Source organism: Cryptotermes secundus, unplaced genomic scaffold (assembly GCF_002891405.2).
Source record: "Cryptotermes secundus unplaced genomic scaffold, Csec_1.0 scaffold116, whole genome shotgun sequence".
In the NCBI taxonomy this organism is placed as follows: Eukaryota; Metazoa; Arthropoda; class Insecta; order Blattodea; family Kalotermitidae; genus Cryptotermes; species Cryptotermes secundus.
The window spans coordinates 89,463-114,807 of NW_019732857.1; positions in this window are offsets into that span (position 1 = coordinate 89,463).

The window sequence follows — 25,345 nt, forward strand, 5'->3', positions numbered from 1 at the left end:
AGGGATAATTTGCACGGTGATGAATTGTGTGATCAATCACTCNCAAAATTTCTACTACTGGTCTCTTGTCGTATGCGAACTCTTATATCCTGCACTCGGAATGAATAGGGAACACCTTGTCGAAGGGTTNATCTCGTCGGATACGAACTCTACTGATCTCAGAGTCAGTCAGAGTTACATTGCGACTGACGGTCAGTCAGTCAGTAAGTCTTGGTGTCGAGCCCCATTTGGGGCTCATGACCAGATATTAATTATTATCGTTTGACAGTTACGGTCATGTTTCTGTGGGGCGCCTTCTCTGACGAGAGGGCGGGTCTGTCTTTTGTATATGCTGCTGGCTCTTGCCAGCGCAGGCTTTCTCGGGTCCGAGTCCCTTGGGACTCGCGACCATATTTTACTGTCTCAGAATTGAGAGTTGAGAGAGAGAGAGAGAGAGACACACACACACTTACGGATCATCTTCAGAGGGAACATCAATACTTATTCGGAAACTACCATCACAATATGTGTTCTGATTGCTAAACTACATACACACATAATGCTTGGAATACACAATGTACACAATATTCAACTTTTCACAATCACAGCANCTGCTCTGCTTGGAGCTCAACTGTCCTTAGCTCTCGTCGGATACGAACTCTACTGGTCTCTTGTCGTATGCGAACTCTTATATCCTGCACTCGGTCTGAATAGGGAACACCTTGTCGAAGGGTTAATTTCGTCCGCTGCTTGGCAACGAATCTCTTGTCTCCTCGGTAATATATTTCGTTAGAAATAACGGTGGAAACCCCACTGTTAGACTTTCATCTCCGGGGCAACGATTTCATATTCATCGCTGCCTAGGAATTTCTAGCCGTTGGCTTGTGATGGACGTCTTATAGTCTGGTTTTCAGGCAGCACTTCACAATATTGAGGAGCAACTTTCAATTTAATATAGTTATGAAGTAGTATAATCTCGGGCGAGGGGCAGACCTTCACTTTTATTTTACACAACATAATGAAATAACGAAACGAAATCACGAATCATTTTAAAAAATAAGGAGTTTCAGTATCCGTATTCTTCACTTAGTGTTGGCAGGGATAATTTGCACGGTGATGAATTGTGTGATCAATCACTCACGCGTTGGAGAACCTCATGAGAAGAAGACGTGGCACAAATTAAACGGAATAATAAAACATCATATTCTAGAAATAAACACTGAGACTATTAATCTGAATTCGATTATGTAAGATGATGTCTTCAAATGGTAAGAGAACATGGGGTGTAGAAGGGAAGCTGGAGACTTGGGGAACAAATTATCGTGCCAAATGTAGGCGGAAATCCCAAGAAAGGACGAAGCAAACAAGATAAATAAAGAATACATTCATCATCATCATCAGTATCAGTAATCTGTCAAGACGACAGGTCCACAGTCTCTTCCAAAACAATTCCTCCATTTAATGCGATCTAGAGCTTTCTCCTTCAAATGACAGTATCCTCTTCTGTCCCCAAGGTCATCCAGCATCTTCTTACGTCTTCTTCCTCGTCTTCTTGTCACTTCTATCCGCCCCTCTATCTTTCCTTCGATAACTTCTTTTAGAAGGCAGTTTCTGCGTAAAACATGACCAATCCAATTAGCCTTCCGTTTTCTTATTTCGTGTAGGATATTCCTCTGCTCACTGACTCTAATTAACACTTCTTCATTTCTCACATAATCTGTCCAACTGAGCTTCTCCATCCTTCTCCAACACCACATATACATTATCTGGATTTAAATCATTCTGAATGTGGTACAATTACTTGACTTTATGCTAACTGTAAAAATATTCGAATTTAATATTAACAAAGAATTTATTGAACAAGTGAGTACCTACAGACTATTTAGGGAATACGTATTAGGATAAATGTTTAATAAAACTTGAAACTGCCTCACATTTTTTATACCAAATTTTGAATCCTCCGGCGTTTTATTTGCATCAGGAATTGTAGGTATTCTGTTCTTTCACTGTCTTGTGCTGACAGAAGTGAGGTCGGAGGTTAAATCATAGGCTGTAAGTTGGAGCTGCGGGATTAACATTGTACTCTTGTCAGCTTTCATGCTTGATTTGACATAAACTTACTTCGCGGCACCTGTCACCTTTACGTTGCGGGGGGGAGGGGGGGAGGCCGTGTAGTGTGCATTTGGTTTACTTTTCGTGGAAGGATTTGATTCGACATATAAGATTTGAGATTTTCATAACGGTGACTTTGAAGAATGTCGTCTTTTGGGATGTACGATTAACGTACTGTTTCCGTCTTCAGTGTCGAAGAATAACCGAAGCAACCAGCCAGCAAGAAGGAAGCAACAAACATGGAGTCAGTACTTTCCTCAGAAGTGTCGGTAAAATTCTACCGGACTATACAGCGACATCCTAGAACATCGTGTTCATATTCATCGCTGTGAGAACCTTACAATCATAAAACGTCGAAGTCAATTTTAATCAAATTTTAACAACGATAATGAGGTGTAGATTAGTTCATCTCTTTTTTTCATTTTACTTTTACGTTCATTTTTACTTCTGGACATTTTTGTAGTAGCCTGTTTCTTTTCTGGTCTTTCTAGGCAACGGAACACAAAATACGTGTATATTAGGAAATGACTTCCCTTATTCCGATTGATAAACCTTATCGATCGCCCCGCTGGTATCTCTGTTTTGTCGCAGTGGTGGGGCTTACGTGCCTAAACGAGCCTTAGAGCTATGTCGGAGGTAACATACGAGTATATTACCAGTAGGGCCTCCCATGCCGGACAGATAAAAGACGATAGGCCAGACAAAAACAGATATCCTGGTCCTCAAGGTTGGGGGTTGGTGCAAGAGGCTGACAACTTTACCCCTGTTAAAAACATGAGTTGTTAGGAAAACTTGGATGAGAGCCTCGGAGGTTGGAAAGCTTTTATCAAGACGGTCAAGGCTCACAAAGGGATTTAGTGTCAGATAATAATAATAATAATAATAATAATAATAATAATAATAATAATAATAACAACAAGAAACCTTATCGATGCACCTGTTATCCAAAGTACCAATTATGAATATGTGTCAATCACAAAATCAGCCGTATACACGTAACAAACGGACCAACTAAACTTTCGAGAATCCCACTGTTCCCACAGTAGCAATAGGATACATATCCTTGTTCTATTTCCAGACCAATGAATATTTCTCTTTTACGGGTATTTTAAGCGCTAAATAACCAATAGCAAACAATCTCTCTGTAAGACGCTCTCCAGCATAAAGTCTATTTATCCCAGCAGCTGGAGCTAACACAGACCGCTGCTCTCATCAATTTAATTCTCAAATGAAACACGTTCCAACAGTTCTCAGGTAAAATTGTCAGCTGCAGTGGCTACAGGATTGTTAGGTTTATTTACACGTGGCAGCAGCGAAGCTAACTAGTTCAACCGGAAATAACTTTTACCCGTCTCTATCTACGTGACTCCAACCAGCCTCTCTAGAGATTCTGTTATTACCGTGGCATACAGGGGCATATTTTCCTCTACCTTCAAACTCTTCTTCTCTGAAGGTTGTGTATATATTCTCTTTTCTGTGAAGTGTTTGCATCTCATTTCTGTCCAGAAGAGACGCGAACGCGAAGCTGTATTCCTTTACATGCGTGATAATCTGCCTCCTGTGGAAGGATGCCTGATGGCTACTGATAGAGGAATTAATTGGTCTAGCAACAACAAACGCAAGATAAAACATAGTACAAGTTCTCAATCCTTAGAGTACATATAATTACAATGGTATATAATTGTATTGGTTAGGGAGCATTGCATGAAAGATTACATGGTTAAAGTGATTATGAATAATGAGTTTGAAAGAAGTCGAAGGCTGTGTAATTTATTGTAATGTCCTAGACTTTGCCCTGAGGAACTTAGGAAAGTCAAAAAGTACCTGATTTGAGATCGTCTGTTTCCCACTTGAGATTACAAATGCTATTAAATTTCAACGTCCTCTAACGGACTACAAAACGATATGATATTGTCTCTGTTCACGTTTTACAGATGTTCCATAAAGCTGCAGGTATATTTAAACCCGACCTGAATTTCTGTACGTATTGTCACAGACATCCATAGTAAGGGAAAGGAACATGTGTTTGGTAAGGACGTGTAAACTAACTAGCAGGTGAACAGGGAAACCGACAGAAACGCTGAAAGAATACTATTATTTTGTGGATGATAATGAATACATTTAAATTAACCATTTTAATCTGTAACATACCTAATACATTTACCTAAATGTCTTTCGTATTCCTTTATATTAAGCGATACAACTTTTGTGCCTTGTACGTGTATATTTCTGGCTGGATTGTGAAGGCCCGTACTTACGTACAGTACACAAATTTTAGAACATGTCATATATACGGTACGAAAATTAAATACTGAAACATTAATTTAAAATTGGGTTTAATATTCAGTTTCGAAGTGGTCTAAAATACAGAATAATTTTATTTATATACCACAAATAGCATCAAACAAGAAAAACTCCGCGGTATTAGTCCGCAAGCGAACTATACCGACCGAGCAACAGCTGCTTGTCGGCGAAGTTAGTGCCAACTTTAGAGGGTAGAGGGTGTCGCGTGGTCAGAGCAACGAATCTCCACAGCCGCTAATTTCGGTTTTCTAGACCAGAGCGGCTATTTCCTTGAAATAGCTCTCTAATTATCCTCACGAGGCTGAGTGAACATCAAAATTCATTATTTGTGTTAAAGAAATATGATGATAGGGGCGGTCCTTTAAATAAATCTGAAACTTTAACTTCAAATTACTATCATTTCAAGAGAGCCGGTTGCATTTCTCGTCTGTTGCACCAATAACAAAGCAGTTTGTCACTGGTTTATCCCGCCGGAACGTTACAGCAAGAAACTCTCACGCTTTATCGCATCGGGAAAAATTGCATTAATTACATAAAGAGGAGTTTCATAATTTCTTAGTAAGGTAACGAATATTAAACAGTTGGTTTATTTCGATCAATAATTAATTCTTATTCGTCGAAGAATCCCAGGGGAAGAAACCAATTGGTTGACCAAGATATAGATGAGAAGAAAAATCAGAAAAGTGCGACGCAAGGATATGGACTGGAGTCTACTGACATGGTCCAATACGAGCCTTTTGTAGAGAAGGTAATGAACCTGCCATCCTTTCCCCCCTTTGAAAGCATATGACTCCTTTTTCGGATGAGACATTATTAATATTTGAAGAAAATCCACCTTGTGGTTAGTTAATTTCAATTACAAATATTAGCAGAAGATATTTATTTCACATTTCTGCCTAATCATGACTTACTGAAATTATTCGTTTTAAGAAGAAAGTCGTAGGACGCTTGGAAGCGGTCTAGGAGTGCTCTGATTTCTAGGGTGAATTTTCTCGCTCACCCAAAAATTCTAATCGTAATTGTTATCAAAATTATCCCAGAAAAGATTTAAAGTGTAGGCTTTAAAATTGAGAGTTTTTACGCAGTAGTAGTTACATTGTGTAGTATTTCGCACGAGGCGTTCTCTTTCAATCTATAGCATTCTGACGCCTCCATGACAGAAGTTAAGCATTTAAAAGTAGTGACATAACAAATGGCATATCATTGCAATTACAGACCTAACATATTATTTAATTAAAGTCACACCGTCTGGATTATCCTTCAGAACGTTTTTGAGATACGACCTTCAGTAGGTCACAAATTTCACTGCTTTGTGTGGTGTTTTTCACAGTGTGCGGACGTCCATATGCCTCCCTTTGGTAACGAGGTCTGCGTTATGAAAAGTGTTTTGTACACAAGTTTAACAGATGTTGATACCAACAGGCACCACGACATATTACGGTCCCTTCCTTTACTTCTTTATTAATTTATCTCTTTACACGTATTTTCTTTCCTTCTTTTATCCTTTACGTATGTCTTCCCCCCTTTCTTTATTTTCTTTCTTATTACTTCATTTCAATTCCACATGACATGGATGTTCTCCTTTTTATAACGTGAACCATTTTCTTGCTTGACTTCTTACCACAACCGATCTCTGAATTTGGTTTTCAAGATTTGAGAAGTTAAATGAATGAAGGAAGAAAGAAAGAAAGAAAGAAAGAAAGAAAGAAAGAAAAAAGAGACTGGACACATTTATAGAGGCAGTAGTTTTTTTCGTCTTAAGATACTTATGTTAAAATTTCCACTGTCTAGTGGTTAGCATATCAACCTGGTATTAATGAACCCCATTTTGTAAACTAATGTTAAAAACAAAGAAGCAATAAAATGCCAGTAATAAGGTAATTATTCACCTGAATATGGGAGAAGTATGGGAAATACTGGACTATATGAAATATGCCTCAAACAATATGTACAATATCCAACATAAAGCCAGCACAATGAATCAAGCAATGTCACAAGCGTTTGAAGAACCAATGAAGATTCTTCTTTTCATATCCATTTACAAGGCGACTCTGTAGCCCCCTTACTTCTAGCCATCTGGGTACCAGCGGTTACTCTTCTAGTGGTAAATATGGACGGATCCTAAATGTTATTGAATTCCATCGAGTTCCGTGGTGGAGAATGGCCTGAGGTCTTCAATCAAGGCTCCCTCCAAAAAGCGCCCCTGGTTGTGTTCGTGTGAGTGATATACAAAGGAACTTTGTTAGCGTAGCTGGAATAGCGCAGTAGATATAGTGACGGACCATGGGATGGATGGCCGGGGTTCTATTCCCGGTAGGAACAACAGATTTTTTCTACATTACAGCGTTAAGACCGGCTCTGGGGCAGACCCAAACCTCCTATCAAATGGTACAGTGGGCTCTTTCCCGGGGGTGGGGATTAAGCGGTAGAGGCGTAAAACTGAATATTTACCTCCGTCCAGTTCCGCCGTCAAAAATATATGGAGCCATACTTCAACTCCCCCATACGTCTTCATATCGTAATGCTTAATTAAGTACAGTGATAACTTTACTTTTCTTTTCGCCTTTTAATAATTTTATTAACGAATAGAGGTTATATTTATTATGGGAGTAAGATGTTTACTTGAGGCTTCTTGTAAGTCTGGAAATCTTCCTCTTTCATTGTTGAAGAGTTAAAATATGTTCAATACACGGGAGAAAGAAAAATCAGCATAGGTTTGCTTCCGAAAGAATTATTGTGGTATCGTTTCTTTATGATTGATAGGGAACATACTGTGTGAGCACATTTAATCTAACGTCGAAAAAGGCTCTATGGGCGGAATATATAGCAGGGTGAAAGAAATGAGAAATACTGACCAATACAAACTTTGGTTGCAAGAGACCTTTTGACAGGTCTAGATATAGAAAGGAAAAAAATATGTAAAAGACTATTTCAAAATTCCGAGTGATAATATAAGTTTATTTATCTAGCTAGGTAACCTACAGGGTCAAATGCTCGTAGATGGCTTTTATGGTCACTGTTCTGGACATTTTCATTTCATAAAAGCTTGAAATTTTTGTGACGAGCTGAATGCATTTCTACTCTATTAAAAGTTGTTAACGCTAAGAAGAAAAAAACTGTACTTGTAACAGGCCATGAAGGTCTATAGGGTTGTGAATCGTCGAGGTTCCCACATTTTCTAGACAGTCGGCTCACAGATGGCGGCAAGGTTGTCAGCCCTACGCGCCGGCCGCACTTTACCCTCAAGGATATTCGAAGAATATTCCTGGTACTCATTTCTGTTAGAGGCTCAGTCGACCCTAGTACCATAGCGCGGCCGGAAGGATTACATAAATTAAAAAAAAAAATCCAACGACCTCATCGGGACTTGCACCCGCAACCTTCCGGCTTGTAGCATAGCCCCTCAACCAACTACGCTACCGCAAGCGTTCAGTTGAAAAATAAAGTTACTGGTCGTGAGTCTCAAGGGGCTTGTCGCCAAGACTAACTGACTCTGAGCTCGATAGCCAGTCGACAGTTGAGAGCTGAAGCTGGAGGGTGGCAGGTGGGGAAGCCAGTCTTCTCCGGAAGCTAGCAGCTAGCAGCCAGCAGTCAGAGTATGAGGTTGGCGTGAGATAGTCGCCACACTGCAAGGACGTAAGCCCGGGATCAGAGGGATGTCCGCCTTGAAAGCCGTTAGCAACATGACCGAGGACATTAGTATGTATGTTTGATAGTGACCTGTGAGGTGTAGTCGCGGGCTGTAAAATTGTCCAATAAATCCCGTTTTCAATCTAAAACTCGTCTGTCGTCACTTAACAGGGGACAGTATATTCATGAAGGATGCGAACGTGACGAACAAGGGGCCCCAAAACCGCCAAGGAGACGTACAGGTATTCTGCACACGGCGTGTCCCTTGTGCTTTTGTCCCTCGCGTTTGTGAGCAATCGAGCAGCAACCCCCCAAGTGTGTTAATTCAGTTTNACAGTATACACCATCGTCAGAGTCCATTCAAGTCTATCCTAGAAGAATGTTATTTGGTTTGGAAAGTCACACATGAGCGTGAATACCGCCATGAATATCAGTTCAGCAAGGGAAACTCAAAAGAGTTTCAATAAGCTGAATATCCTGTACGAACGGAAGTTTCCATTATTACCTGCAGGAGGCTTCCACGTCCTTCTTGGTGCTGGGAATGCCAATCATCTCTGCCTGATCCAGAATTGGCGGCAACTGTTTCAGACATGCGTCCAGGGTTTTTCGCCCTTCGCATTTCGTTCTGCTGCTGCTGGTGTCGCCACCGTTGTTGTCACCGCCCGCCAACGCCCCGTCGAGCCGGCACATCAACCACACTGTGTGACACAAGTGACCCAGCTTCGCGTTAGTACAACAAACATCTGCCACAGACATGAACTGAAGTCATTTCACCCTGTTCCATTTCTGGACCACAACTATACTTTGAGAATTAATTTTTCTCTTCAGTGGTTACAATTACTGCTTTGTAATCGAGAGGTCGCAGGCCCGAATCTCGATACCAGGACCCGACTTTGTAACTAAGGTCATTCATTACTTTCCTTGTTCCTTTAACACAGATCTTGGAACAATGACACGAACGCTTCCTTCCACAGGGTTTCATTTCACATTCAGTCTACCACTTTTGCTTTATGAGCTATGCAGTTGATGAAATATTTTAAATAACGGAAAAATATTTGAGAAATTAGCCAGAGGGAAATATTTCTGTAAGTAAGTTTGCTTTAAGATTTATTTAACAAAAAACGCAGTTGTTGGCTATTGGACTCTCATGTATAGGAAATAATCTATACTGGGTGTAAAAACGGGAGGTTGGAAGTATTTAGATCTATGAGATATGACGTAACGAGAGAGCGGAGGGAACTCAGTATTGAGGAGATTCATGGTATGTATTATTCATGACGTATTAGGGCCATAATCTCAGAGCAATAAACACTTAAGTATAAATTAAAGGATGGTAGTAAGATAGATGATTAACAAGCAGGACGCAAGGCCGCAGGATATATTCATCTGGTTCAGGATGTTCAGGATAGGGTCCAGTGGCAGGAAATTGTGAACACGATAAACACACTTAGGTTCCATGGAAGGTGGAGAATTCTCGACTAGCTGAGCAATTATTAGCTTTCGAGAAGGACTCAATAAATCAACAAAGTCGAGAAATGCCTGACGCACCGTAAGGTGATATAAAAGGAGAAATGGCTAAGATATACGAGAAATAAACCATGCAGGCTGTTGTGTCGATATATCTCTACATGTATCTCTGCGTGGAAAGAGGTCTGAATCTCGTCAAGATGCCGGCTCTCCAAAATGGTGGAATTCCTCAGTGTCTCCAGAGAAATTCCAAAATAGTACGTCTGAATAGATCACAGAAACTTCATTCCAAATCATTGCCTTGTCATCAATTGTGATGGGCCTTACATCTCATCTGACGCAGCTGAAGTCGCGTCGTTATACTTGAAATCACAGCCGAACTCAATTTATATTTTAACACTTCATTTTAAGACTTATTTTGATTGTGAAGAATGCATCTATTTTAATTTGCAATTCAGTGATTATGCATTTTTTATGAACCATCTTATGTATTTGTATGGTTGAAACATGCAGTGGTAAAGAACAATAATGACAAAGTTAATACTGATATTATATTAATTTATATTTGATTTTAGTAATTTCATTAACGACTGGTATATAGACGACCATCTTTATTCCTCGAGTCTATAAAATAGCAGCCCCTCCCAAAAAAGGAAAAAGAGACAAGGACAGATTAAAATGAAAGCAGACGGAGGTAAATATGACTTTGCAAAATGGAGACTCAGCAAAAGAGGAGGCAACATTAGACTACTCGATGATGACTAAATCATGATGTGCACTTCACCAAGAGAAGTAAAGCAGAATGTCAGATCTTCACAGAACTTCGCAAGAAAATTTACCTCAGGAATTTCTTCGTCATATATCATTATTACTATACAAACGTCAACACAACAAATTCGTAATAAATAACCAAAGTCGTATTATCATTCGTTATATTATGTACATGGCTACATGTTTCGATCCAGCTGGATCATAATCGGGAAACTTTTTCATGAAATGTACTATTCGTCCTCGAATTGTATTTGCATGTAGTTCCAATGTAGATCCATATTAATTGTCATTAATACGAATTTCATTAAAATACTTGTGTTTCGTTGTATTTTAAATATTAATCTTAAAATGTAAAATCTTATAGCTCGGTTCAATGTCAAAAGTTAAAAAACCTAAATTCCTCTTCCTATTATTTAGAGTGCGCCAGCCACGGTAGCCGAGCGGTCTAAGGCACGAACTGTCTTCGCTCGCTCGAAAGCCGGGATCGTGGGTTCGAATCCCACACAAGGCATGTATATTTGGTATGTGTATGTGTTTATTCTGTGTTTGTGTTGTCCTGTGTTTAGGTAAAGGCCTTGCGACCAGCTGATCACTCGTCCAAGGAGTCCTACTGTATGTAAAATAATATGAAAACTGAAAATCAGAGGCCAAGGCCCAAGGGGGCTGTAGAGTCAGTGGAAATATGATTATTTAGAGTGGAGTACAAATCTAGATGCTGTAGAGTAGATGTATTTTCTGGGAATCTATGTTGTTTTCCAATTTTTGTGCACCTGAAAATATACTACATATTTTCTATTATGGCTTAATTTTGAGTGCTGTATAGTCATATGGTTTGGTGTAAATAGTTACTGACATATTACGTGGCGGTTTTCCTCATGTCCAATATCATTGATTATTTATTAAGAGTTTGTTGTGTTGACAGTTGTATAATAATACTTAAATATATGAAACACAACAGGATGCAAACAATATAGATTCTCCATCATCTCCATCTATGTACAAGTAACAACCGAAGTGGATTTCTTCTTAATTTTGAAGAGGAGGAATATTAATGAACCAATTATTGAACGATAACTGCACAAGGCTTTAATTACAACCCAAGGGATCATTATTGTACGTTGGATACGAATTATATTAAGGCTGATCTCTCGGGAGGTTATGAATAAAAACGGATTTAAATATAAGCGATTTGAAATCTAATTTCGGAATACATCAAGTCAGAGAGCGGTAAACTGTATTATACAGGTAATATGTGAGGTTTTCATGGCGCCACATCCAAGAGGACGTCATTCTTTGTATTATACATATATATGAAGTGTTCAACTAATACAACAGAATGTTCAAATACGGTATTAACTGTAAATTTATTTGGCGTTGAAGTCGATCTCGCTATAGATTGGGTTTATTTAACTATCAATTATATATAATTTCATTGCCTATCATATGACTCTTATGGAATTTTCTTTATTTCACAAGCAGAGGAAGACTCATAGATCACCAGAATGTGCTCTGTGTCCCTGTACCTATCCATGCCGTTATGCTTTCAAAAGGGGTGAACCGAGGCGAATGATTTACATGAAACTATGTAATATATGAATATCATATCAGTCATTGTCTTAGCATACTCAGTTATATTAAACTGGTTTTCGCCTAGTGAACTGAGGAAAACTGAATAATTTTAGCCACGTTAGCCGAAACAACAAGAAAAATTCCAAACCTGTATACCCTGAATTCAAATACAGACGTTACCAACTGGTTCACTATATAAGTTGGAACTGTTCTGAAATTTCCGAAGAAACAAAGGAGACAGGCAGACAGCTGCTGTATATATTTCGGCTGCGCTGGAGAAAACCACACGAGGTTTCCTGAAGGCAGCGATCATCCTACTGTGGTAATTATAGTCATGATATAGTTGGTACAATCCGATTCTAAACCTTATTCACGTCAACGATGCTACTTAAATTTGGAAATAAAATATTATCGTAAGAAAATTAGAAAAAGTGATTCACACATAAGTGCATAGAAGGAAAATATTATTGTATATTTAAAAAATTATTTCATTGCATGTCTTGAAATCCTGCACTTCCGAGAAATACACATATCCCAGTACTATAATTTAATATGTATTTATAGAATGGATATAGGCGAATTATGATTCTTGAAGAGATCAAATTTAAAATCAAATCCTGTTTAAAACAAATCAGGAATTTGCAGTTGTCTTTAGAATACTGCATGACCTCTAACAAAACGTCGGGATATTAACTCGTAGCAAATTCAGTACTTAAGTTTAATACGTCTAGGCGCACTCCCACCAATATCGACAAGTTGGCTTGACAGATTATTAATGTAATATCGGAAATGTTCTACGAACATTTGTTAAAGTCACTTGCTAATGCATATCTGATCGATAATTCCATCAGGGCCACTCTCATATGTAAGACTCCTACAGGCGACAAGCAAAGTGAAAAATCTGATAAAAAATTACATTTCTTTGCTCTTGGATCTTGGACCTTATGTTTCTTTGTTTGACAGAAGCTCTTTACGTTGTCCATAGGATTAAAGTGTTAATTATAGAAAGCAAATTCACAATATCCAAATTCTGGTTAGAATATTGTGACGTGGATGGACAGACCGTTGCTAGGTAACCGTCGAACACCTCGCGACCGAATACACACAAGGCAACAACAGGAGTACGGTGTTTTCTATGCGTTCGGCGCCGTGACCATTGCTATGCAATTGCTCGGTAAAATTGTTCCCACAGTATACGCTGTTTTCTGTGCGTGGTCTTTGAGGAGGCTATGTAACAACATTGGAGTATTTTAGAGTGTTGACACCCGTGAGGAGGCGGGATCGAATACCTCCACCGTGACCCTGCGAGTCGTAGGAGGCGACGAAAAGGGAAGTCTCAAATCTGAGACAGTAAAATATTTGCCTCCTAGTCCCAAGGGACTCGGACCCGAGAAAGACTGCGCTGGCAAGGCCAGCAGCATGTACAGAAGACAGACCCGTCCTCTCGTCAGATAGGGCGCCCCAGAAGCACAAAACCTAACTATCAAACAGAAATAAATGTCTGATCATGAGCCCCAGGAGGGTGCTTGACACCAAGGCTTACTGACTGACTGGTCGTCATTCTCAATGTTACTTTGACTTTGAGAGTGTTGGAGTTTTTAAGTAACAGTAAGAGTGACAGAAACGGATAGTGAATGAAAGGGCTGTGAAGATATAAAGTGAGAGTTGAAGACTGCGTTTATGTGTAATACTGAGAGTGTGTGATCCAGTGAGACTGTTATAATTTCTGTGTTGAGATCCGTTGCCAGGAGAGGACTAGTGTGTGCGTGAAACAGTGAATTATGAGGTGTGTGTAAATCAGCAGTAGCGCTGTAGTTTAAGTGTAATTAAGAGAGAGTGTGTAAACTGGTGCTAATAAATCCAATCATCCGAACTAGATCCCGTCATTATGTCACGCATACCACCCAACACGGGACAATACGTTGCTGATATAAAGAGCTAAGATGGCTCAGGAAACAAAGTGACTGGCGAACTCCATTTCGATTCCCGGAATGTGAAAAGAATTTTTTTGCTCATATTTGTGTTCAGACTGGTCTTCGGTACCATACGGCTAATTTGGAAATGGGGGCTCCATTTCGGGTGAGAGTTTACAGCCGCTGAAGTGTGGTGATGACTGCTCGAATATGTCTACGGCCGAGGACTGGCAAGCATGACGCTACTCACTTTCACAGCTTGAAGCTTACGTGTAGACACAGAAGTAAATTCACCGTTTATCTGCTACTGTCAGAGATACAGCATAACGACAGCAATCCTGAAGTTCCACGAGTCTCTACATCTTTTGTTTAGAAAAGGACATACTTAGAAACCATTATTCTGTACAAAGAAATTCATCAGTTGAATGAAAATGAAAGACTCGTAACAGCTGTTAAGGTCGAATCTCCCGGCTCCTCTTTCACAAGTAACAACTTCCAAAATTTGCGCCAATTTGATTTTGTTTCAGTTTATTGATATTTAAATCTGAACTTTATTAAGAGCTTGAATGAATTTTACGACTATCCACTGATTCATTTGACGGACCATGGTATACGACTCTTCTACTTACAAAAATTACCATGAGCGAAGAATTCACATAGTTCATTTTAAGGGCTAGAATTGATTTTCGTGTGTGTCTTGCTTAGTAGCCATGAAGTAACTGCGTGATATCTTGAAAATTTATGAATAAAGCTCATTGATTTCGAGAATGACACTAATAAAGTCATAATGCGTATCAGTCAGAGGCTATCAAAAGCCTTATCTACGCTTCTCGATTTGAATTGTCATTTCTAGAATTATGTGAAGACAAGAAAGGGTTCCAATAGATCGTTTTAAATATTAAAAACGCAATTTATATGCAAAGACAAAGGTACTTCCAGAATTGGCCTTATTTCGTTTACAAACAACAAAGAGATTACGTGCGCTATNTTACAGTACATTATCTCATATGATTAATGGTGTTAAATCCATGAATATGTTTAGAAATTAGCAAACTCCACACTTCCGATATAAATTTCAAATTGACATCTTTACTACACATGAAACTCCGTGATTTTAGTCGGCAAGCGAACTATATCGGCCGAGCGACAGCCGCTTGTCGGCGAAGTTTAGTGCCAACTTTTGCAGATAGAGAGTGCCGCGTGGTCAGCGCAACGAATCCCCACGGCCGTTAATTTCTGTTTTATAGACCGGAGTCGCTATTTCCTTGAAATAGCTCCTCAATTCTCATCATGAGACCCACTACTTCTCACAAAAAAATCTGATAGCACCTGGAATCGAACCCGGACCTCTGGATCTGTAGCCAGGAACGCTGACCGCTAGACCATAGAGGCGGTCCCTTTTATTACACATACTTCGAATAATTCATTTTTCTATCTGTACATTTACTCTTTCTTGTTAATAATAAAACTATATCATCTTTGCTGTATTTTATAGAAATATTCTTTCAGCAGCCGTACACTGTGAGAATGGCTTCGAAGAGGAAATATTGAAACAAAATAACTTGATGGAGTTCGGGAAACATTCAGAATGGAAACGAGAAAGAAGTACAGAAAATGGAACTACATATGCATATAAAGCGATATTTTACTTGCTTCCATTTCATTTACAGTTTTTCAGAAAATGTGGTTCAGAAAACTTTACTGAGAAGCCACAGAGAAGGCTGGAAACCATTCTGAAATTACAGCGAATATCTGTGACTACTGAAGTGAGAAAATGCCTTTTACATTCCGAGCGAATTTCGTTTAGCTTCGTGTGGTCAGTAGAGTTGAAATGAACGGCTGACTATCGAAGGAGCTAGTTGCTGGTAATACTGCCGTGCCAATACTATGGTAAAAAAAGGAACAGTTCATTTTTTTCTGCAATGTCCCGAAAATTACGTACAAATTGGCTACATGGGGCAGGGATTTTCTGAAAAGCTAATAGTTATTCAGCTAGTCTGAAATTCCTTATATTTTCTTTGCAACTAGAATGTTCATTGCCGCGTTCACAATATCCCTCCAATGGATGCTATCATTGGCTACACGAATGAAGTCAGCATCTTCACACGCCAGTCTCTAGGATCCACTTTCACACTGCACATCAATCTATAGCTGTTTCTTTCAAGCAGAACCTTCATTTCGTGTTTTCAGACTAAAATTTTGTATCCACTTTTCATTTCTCCCAAGTATACTACAGCCCCCACAGATCTCATTATCTTTGTTCATTTTTACCCTATTAATATTTGGCAAGGAGCACAAACTACGAAATACTTTATTATGTGGTTTTCCGTAGCAATTACAAGACTTTAAGTTATATATATTTGCTAGAAAATACAGTAAAGGATAGTTACTTTCCTACCACACAACTAGTCACATTAAAATAGTAGCCTGCATCGAAAGAGACATCTCCAGTTCAAACCCCACGTGCGTACCACGTGTGGAAGGAAATTTTAATCGAGGTCGGCATTTCATGCATAAAGGCGGACATTAAATAGTTCCTTGCAACATCAGTAATTACGACTAGCTATTCCTGCTCCTTAGAGGATTACTCCTCATCAGTTCTGCACACCACAAACCCCTTTACTAGATTTCAGAATACAAAGCAAATAAAAACTTATATACCACGTGTCAGATGCAGAATAGTTCAAACGTGAAGCCCTTCGAATTCGGAAACCAGTTACTGTTTTGTCACAATGGAACCACAGAATAAATTTCTATTCAGGCGAGGCATTACAAGTCCAAAGGGAATAGTATATACGCCTGATATTTGAACGCATTCTGTCGGCGGAGTGAAAATTAGTTCATTCTGTACGCATAGAAATTTATAAGGCATCGTTTCTCCACTTCACTGGGTTCTGAAACATGATAGGATTTTACTTGACATGTCAATGGCACTGAAATGTAGAGAAAATCGTATTATCCCTCTGGTTTATATTTGATCGAGCGTAAGTGTCTACTCACAAATCTGAGTTGCAACTTGGAAGCATTTGGATCAATACTATTTAGCTTTTGCAGAGGAAGAACACTTTCTTCCCTCTTCAAAATATTATGAACTCTTTAGAAACACGATTTTCTCTTTATCGCTTCTGTCAACTAACTGCACGGCGAAATTATTTCATTACGTCTCTTCTGAATTTCAATTTTTTCTTTCATAGGACTTTGTGTCCTTTTGTATGAGACCCATGCTGTAGCTCTGTGAAACATAAACGTTTAAGCTTCACGGACAAATTTGTACTGAGAGTTCATAAGAGTCTTAAGCAAACTTTCACGTTTATCTTCTGTGGGCCCATACAAAATGATCTTCCTCTATTTTACAGGTGTGGATTACCAGTGCCCATTTTCACAAGTAACCTTTATAGTACTTAAAAGATTAAGGAGCTCAGAAGCAGTGGAAAACTTTTGTTTGACAACAAAAATATCTCTTTGTATTAAAACATGGCGGTCTACTTTTATTTATGTGGTTATAAATCAAAAATATAACTAACAAAATACTGCTGTACGCTAAATACAAATATTAGAATATGTTATGCTATTTGCATGTTTATACATAAGTTATGGAATGAGAAAAAGGTAAATATATTTTATTTTCAGACAATAGTGATTTTTAATCATATAATAAATTAACTTAAAATCCGTATTTTTGGTTACACCATTTCACTCACACTTTTAGATGTTCCTATTTCAAGCTCAACATTACAGATTTAAAACCATCCGTTAGTATTCACGTACTTCGTATATCTTCGCGTAATCAACAGTTAATTAAATTTTTGGTAACTGCTCTTAATAGGAAGATTACGAATTCTGTATCGAACAGGCTGTTAATAAATTTATATTTCCATGCCAAAAAGGTCTATTCGTAAAATTGTTATAATAATGTTTATAACATGAAGATGGGAGCAGCAGGCTTCTCCGAAACGTTTATATTAATCTGCAAGAATTATATGATCTCACATCCCAGACGATCATAACCAGGCAAATTATTAGCCTTAGAAAATTTGATAGAAATCTATATATATATTGAATACAAATTGTTTAATAGTTATCTATTTTCTTTTATCTCTGTCCTATAAAATTTGCTTTCTGCATTTTAAAAAAGTTTTCCTATCTGTTGCTATTTTCATTGAAGAATTTATGTGTTACGTAAATGGAATACGAATGTACTAAACTATGTGTAAGAAAATAACACTGGGGAAACATAGGAGAATGCTACAGTAATGACACTTCTGAAGTTTCCCCTTGCTTATTCCTGAACAACATTCACTCTAAGGCGAGCCGTATCATTTGCTAAGTTATGGAGCTGCAGGCAGACTTGAAATCCACACAGATGAATAACAGAGAACTTGAGACAAACAGCTAGATGAATGTACTTCGTAAACGAAGAGGATGCAAGAAAATGGCGAAAGGGAAAAGCATTTATTTCACTTGCTATGATAACCAGCTCCTGAGAACAATTGAAGGAGATCAAGATATAAACAAGGCGCATTTTGGTTTGGAGCTGTTGTGCATCTTCTCTTGCAGGCTTAAAAATGGACTGAATGAGATTGAGTTTCTCACAGCTGTAACTACGAAGGACATGGAAACTTAGTTAATTTCGCAGTACCAAGGGTAACTGAGTAAAGCACGGATTTTAATTTTTAAAGTACAATCATATAAAACTTTAAAGCATAAAATTATACTAATATAACTGCTGCTGTAGAGAAACAGGCAAATTAAGTTCCATAGTGTGAACGAACATGGGGTATAATCTTTATTGTGTATTACAGCTAATAAGGCAATGTTATTAGGGTAATTACGAAACAGATTAATTTACGCCACAATATAGCCTATATATATATATGTATAAACGTTATTTTAACCACTCATAAGCAACAGAGATTTCAACAATAGTGATTGAAAATTATAAATCTCCTCGGAGGAATTCTACCTCATAAAGACGATAAAACTGTTGAAGAATTCTTTGTCCTTTATTTTCTTCTGTAATGTGAAACAGACCGTATCACGACGGTAACAGTAAATCTGAGGTGAAATTATACAGTATTTCCTTTCCAAAATTTGTATTTGATTTAGATTAAATCAACCTACTTTCCTTAAGCGCATTATGCGTACAACCTTGTGTTCTTTCGACGCCTTGTACATTATTCACTTGCCATCTGAAATTCAAACAATTGCAGCTTTCACGTCATCTTCAGAGTCTACCTTGCTTTGATATCATGCTAATTTGCATATATGCCAAAATATATCGCTAAGGGCAAACGAACTGTACAGTATAACGAATTTAATACTTGTATTTCACTGTTTGGCAGCAACATTACTTCTGAGTTGTTACTTTGCAACCTTTCAAAATGTCATCCTTTCTAATAAGTTAAAAGACATAAGATCTTTAGTGTTTACTGTTTGAGTGTAAATGGGTGTACGTTAGTACAGAATTCAGTCATGCATAAAAAAAACAGTACATACATGATATGCATGCAGTCTTCACAGCGTGTACGAAGCTGCAGCTCTTTCTTAGTTCAGCGAATTCCTGCTTGCTGTGCTAAAGCAACTACCGAATACCTCTGTGTGCATTAAGGTATTTTAAATTTCTGATTTGCGCTGACCTAAATGCACAGTCAAATAACATATTAGTTACTGCAGAAATAGCCGCATTGCAAAATTAGCCAAGAGTCGAAGATTGAGCCGAGAAAGCGTCCTTGGATTACAGTTCATTCCCGAAGACTGCGGCACTACGTTCCTCCGAAACGTCATAAGCATCTGTCGGACTACACGGAACATGCTCATTTATTGATAAACCAATAAAGAGTAACTCTTAAGCAACCAGCTTATGGAGAAAATCTTTTTGAGAAGATACAGTCACTCAGCCAAGAAGTTTGCCATCTACATGTATTATGGAAACCGAAGATTCACTGGCAGTTGACATATGCTCAACAGTGAAATCCATCCTGACGCAAATATATTTAATCCTTATATACACTGCTATGCCTTTAAGCTCTAAGTTATAAAGATTAAATCTTGAACTTTAAAATTTAGGAGATTATTGTACTACGAGGAGGCCTGAAATCAGAGAAAAGGTCCATTTGCCCCACCAGACTGTGGCCAGTGCTGTGAACTCTGCAACCATATGAAATCATTGGCAACTGTGATTATACCTACACTGGTGGTTACGAAAAACGGCCAGACATTTGGAAATTCCACAGCTGAGACCAGGCCTCATTTCATTGCACGTAAATGAATAACCAGTTCCATTTTCATAAAGTTTGTTGGATGTGGTTGACGCTGTGCAACGTGTAGTAAATATGAGTCGATTAGAGTTTCGAATTCATCAGTAGTTTCAACTGGACCGAGTCATTACGAACTTCATAAAACAGATGGAATAAACACAACACAAATGGGAGTAATTTATGTCCTTTTGTGCCATGCAATCAATTTCAGAGCGTGATAGTCGTACATCTACTGTCAGATCTAATATTATGATAAGAGAAGAGCATATCTTCTTCCGCCACAAAACGTAATCCCACGTGTTCTGTGCTTCTAGTCTCCTCTCTCCTGGTTTATCACTTAGCTACCACCTTAGATGTATGCAATAGCATTTACAAATAACAGATTTATTTGTTGATTTGAAATACTAATATAACGACTAAGAGTGTTATCAATATAGCTAACGATCATTCAGTAAACGCAAAGACTCTTCGCTTATTCGAGATGAGTAAACTATAAATAAAACTAATGTTCGTCGACACGAATTCCCAGTCGCTAAATAATAATTCATGTTGTTAAATGAATCTCATTTCACTACCGATTCAGTGGTTGAGGTTATCTCTTTCTAAGGGACCCCATTCATCTGAGGACGGAAACAGATCCAGTTTCCTAAACGTTGCGTTTTCTAGTTTCTAGAATACAGGACGATGGATAAGGTCCAAAAGCCCAGTAATTTTGAGTGTTATACACCATCGTCAGAACCCTTTAGTATCTAAGTGAAGCATAATACTGAAACACACACAGTGCACTGCATTCGCTTCACTTTGCGGACCGACAAACTTTTACAATTTTATGGTTTCCTCCACACAACTGCATGTAACTCAATCGAAACTGCCTGGAAAGTATGTCCTTGTCTTGTATCCTGTTTCGTGAATGAATTTCTAAAGCAGTGTCAGATTACGCGTCTAGGATATGAAGTTCCTCTATTGAGAAATAAAGTTGAAATCTCGATTAAAGTGCTCACAGAAACAAAGACAACAATCACTTGAGGAACAGTTCTTCTTTGGTCCACACCAATAATGAATCTTCAGGCTTCAATTCGGTAGCTAGTTTTATGCGGGTATTAAAGCCATCCCTATAACGGAAGGAGAAATTGTATTTTAAAAATGCAGCGGTTACACATATAAGTATTACTTCCTCATATCTCGTTCAGTAGAAGCTAAAACGGTGACAGAAACGTTCGTGTTTTACTGGTTTCTTCCGAACGAACTGCAGTATAGTTCCGACACATATAGATTGTAATGGCTCTCACCCCGGTGGGATGTAAAGCCATGTAGTTGGTTGAAAATCGATTGATGTTTCGGAGGAACATTTCGCCTCTACTTCAGGGTCGAATATTAAGCTCTTCTTGCTGCTTGTATTATGCTGGGTTTTTGTTTTGCTTATTCTATGACGTTGAAGATGGAGGCAAATTTTCCTCCGAAACATCGGTTGAATTTGATATAACTGCATGTCATATTCCAGAAGATAAAACTCTTCTTTGAAATGGTTTGTCACAATCTTCAGCATCACAATTCGTTTGATGCTGCGACAAGAACGGCCACGATCTGTGATTCAAATTTTACGGCTAGATCTGTGACCTAAAGGAGTTTACAGAAGGGCGACAGTTACTTTCCAAAATTTCGACCTTCTGCAAACAACAGCGATTTCTTTGACAAAAAAAATTCTCAGTTTTCCTGTTGTAATAACGAAACAGGTTGCTTGGCCCAGAACACCGGTGAATCTTATATTTCGAGGCATCTGTTCACTACCTAACCAACAGGCACTGCGCGCGATAGAATGGTCTTATGTACGTTCCACATCCCCACTTTTCCATCGTGTCAGTCATGGCTTTACTTTAATTAAACCTCAAGTGCCAGCCTCTGCTTCTGATTGAGTTACGAAGACAAGTTCGCTAGACGGGATTGAAGTGCCAAGGTCCTAGGACAGTTTAATGGTAAAGCCATAAACTTATTGGAAGGGGTGGAGGTTAATACCCAGTTCGAATCCCTGCCGGCTTACTCACTGTCCCCAGTACCGACTTTGTAGTCCTCTTCAGCATCTCCAGACATAAACGGAAATAGTTGATTGCTTTCAGATCTCACCGGGACACAACCGGTACCTACCAGTTCCATAACCCCTGAGCATTGGTCCCGCTCCTTTCACGTCATTACCTCATGGAAGTCGCTGCTGGGCCTTTGATTGCGTCAGGCAATATTCTTAGTAGTGATGGGGTTAAAGTGTGCCGTCTGATTCACGAAGTCTCAGAGCGTCTGAACGGGTTTTGGTAGCTCAGTGAATTAAGGGACAGATGGGTGAGGGAACGTTAAGTATTCGTTCAATACAATAGAATTAAGGGTTCTACTGGGTCGCAAAAGTAATCGAAAATATATTTTTCTTAGGCATACAAGTAGTTCAGTTATGCACAGGAATCTAGTTGCTTAACAGAACATCAGGTTAAAGCATATGCTAGATTATATCAGATTGTTGCGTAAAATTAATTTGATAACTTTAGAATAAGATTAACTCAATAGATTATGACTGTTTCAAATTTCTGAATTTATGGATTTGAATTTTATGATGTTGACAGTAGATCTGAAGTACCAGAACGATAATAAAAGGTTATCAACCCACTGCTGTGTGATTGATAAATGTTTTTATCTCCGTTTTAGAATATCCTACACGAAATAAGAAAACGGAAGGCTAATTGGATTGGTCATGTTTTACGCAGAAACTGCCTTCTAAAAGAAGTTATTGAAGGAAAGATAGAGGAGCGGATAGAAGTGACAAGAAGACGAGGAAGAAAACGTAAGAAGATGCTGGATGACCTTGGGGACAGAAGAGGATACTGTCATTTGAAGGAGAAAGCTCTAGATCGCATTAAGTGGAGGAATTGTTTTGGAAGAGACTGTGGACCTGTCGTCTTGACAGATTACTGATGATTATGATTAATCTTTCATCCTTGACATGTTTCGGTCTGGGAGACCATCTTCAGGAGGATATATCAATACAAGTGGAAACTACTATTACAATGTGATTGGTTAATCTCAATACAGGACGAGGATGAACCAAATCAAATTTACTAGAACGATGTTTATTCTTCGAAATCTAAGACTAGAACGTGCGACGTGACACTCTGACTAAGGTATACCTTAATTCTTTTGAATTTAAAGAATTAATGAATCAGGGTCCAGTTTCTGAACGGTTATAACAAAGGAACTAAATAAAAATTTATCCGAGGATCTATCCTACTTATAACGTAATATGTGTCTTAGTGCAATTCTTGCTCGAGAATTAGGTAAAAGGCATTGCATCTTGTTAGTTCCATACTTGTACAGCGTCGCCCTTCCTAAGATGTCGTCTGTCGCTTGTTTGCCGCTTCACTTCTATTCGCTTTTCTGTGAGAGGACTACCAACACGGATGCAATGCACCAAAATAAGAAATCTTCCCAAGATCCAAATATAAGAGTAGCATATATACTTCTTTGAAGAGGGTTAGTTCAGCCACATCATTTTAAAATATGTATCTTCCTTAAAAGTTCTCTCTCAAAAGAATTTAGGAGTTCCTCTTGAAATAGTTTGATTAAATTGGATTTGAATCTAATAATGTACCCAGAACCAATAGGCACAGCATATAGCTTGTCCTCCCATCTCATCATATATTACATAACGTATACACCTGAGAAATGTCGTTAAAAACCAGGAATCATTCATGTCCTTTCGTACAAGGTGCAATGTCAGTGAATATAATTGTATAGAGCTGTTATGAAGTATTGGCTTAGAATAAAATTATATGAAGTATCTAAACTTCATAATTGCTCTGCAGATGAACAAATTGGGATGCCTTCGCGTTTGCACATACACTAGATGACTAAACAATTGGTGAGAAGCAGCCAGGGACTCAGCATACGTGTATTACTGTGGGCTTTACTAGCTTCAGATGAAAAAGAATTTTGAGTATCTTCAGACCTTACAGAAAATGACAATAAGATGGGAACAGATGCAAGAATGAAAGAAGATTATGACCGTAGGAGTTATCATAAGTTTTTTTTTCAGGTAAATACATATCTTCGGTGGTAACATACAATTCCGAAACCGTCCCCCCAAAAGTAAAGAAAATAAATAAAAAAGTGGAGGAAATGTTGATGTACCTTTCTACAAATTACATATTCAAAATAAATTAAATATTAAAGAAATATAGAAGAATACTGGAAGAGAAAGTTGGCGAGTGTAAAGGGTCTGCAGAAGAGTCATGTAACTTTTAAAAATCAAATTTTTACTGAATTCGGCAGAAACTCCTAGCGAATTTGAAGAGTAAGTTACGATATTAATCACTATCTTGTGCACCCATCACTGTCAGAGAGAAGAGTTGTGACTTAGTAGCATAGTTCAGTACGAAGTGCTGGATTGAAATTGAAGAGGCATAAATGGTAGGACTGTTTATTCAAAGCAAGTCGGTTACGGCAACTGAGAGAGAATTTTGGCGCCAGTTTAATCGATAAGAAGCGCCCCCTAACAACACCGTTCTTCTATGCGTTTTCAAGATCCGTGAAGAAGGATTTTTTTATTTATCATTTATTAGCAATCTGAATTTACATTCTATGAGCTAAGTGAAGAAGTATGTGTACGAAATGCAGAACCACAACGTAGGGGTTACTCTGTTCCCGCCCCAGAAAACATTGCGCGAGAGTTGTCTGTTGAGCACAGTTCAAGACAATCAAGAACCTACCGTTATTCGGCGCTTCGCATATCAAACGAATTTTATACTAAGATTTATATTTCTCTCCGCATAAAATTAAAGTCATCAACACCTGACTAACCGTCACAGGAACAATGCATTTCACAATTATGTTTAAATTTATGGAAGAAAAAAGCTAGACTTTGCTAAATTTCAACCGAAGTGGTGCACTGAATAGACAAAATTTATGTTATGAACAAAGAAATTTTCCAGAGAATTTCATCAGTGACCTTTGTACAAATCGAAATTCTCTGGTGTGCTTTCTCATCTTTTAAAATAATCGGGTCTCACTTCCTTGACGAAGACAATGAGCCTTCTGTCGCTATCAATGCAAAATTCTACGCCAACATGCTTGGACACTTTTTGGTGCAAATGCTAAACAACCTACTTCAGTATGAAGGTTCGTGATTACAGAAATTCGGGACCACAGTCCTCACTGCTCACATAAACCTGACTGTCATTCGCAAATTATTTCCGCATCATGTGTTTTTCACGATTGGCAGACACTTCATGTCCAACTTGTTAGTCTGACATTTTCCTCAAGGCTTTTTTTTTTAAACAAAAATCTGTGAATAATTTGAAAACATTT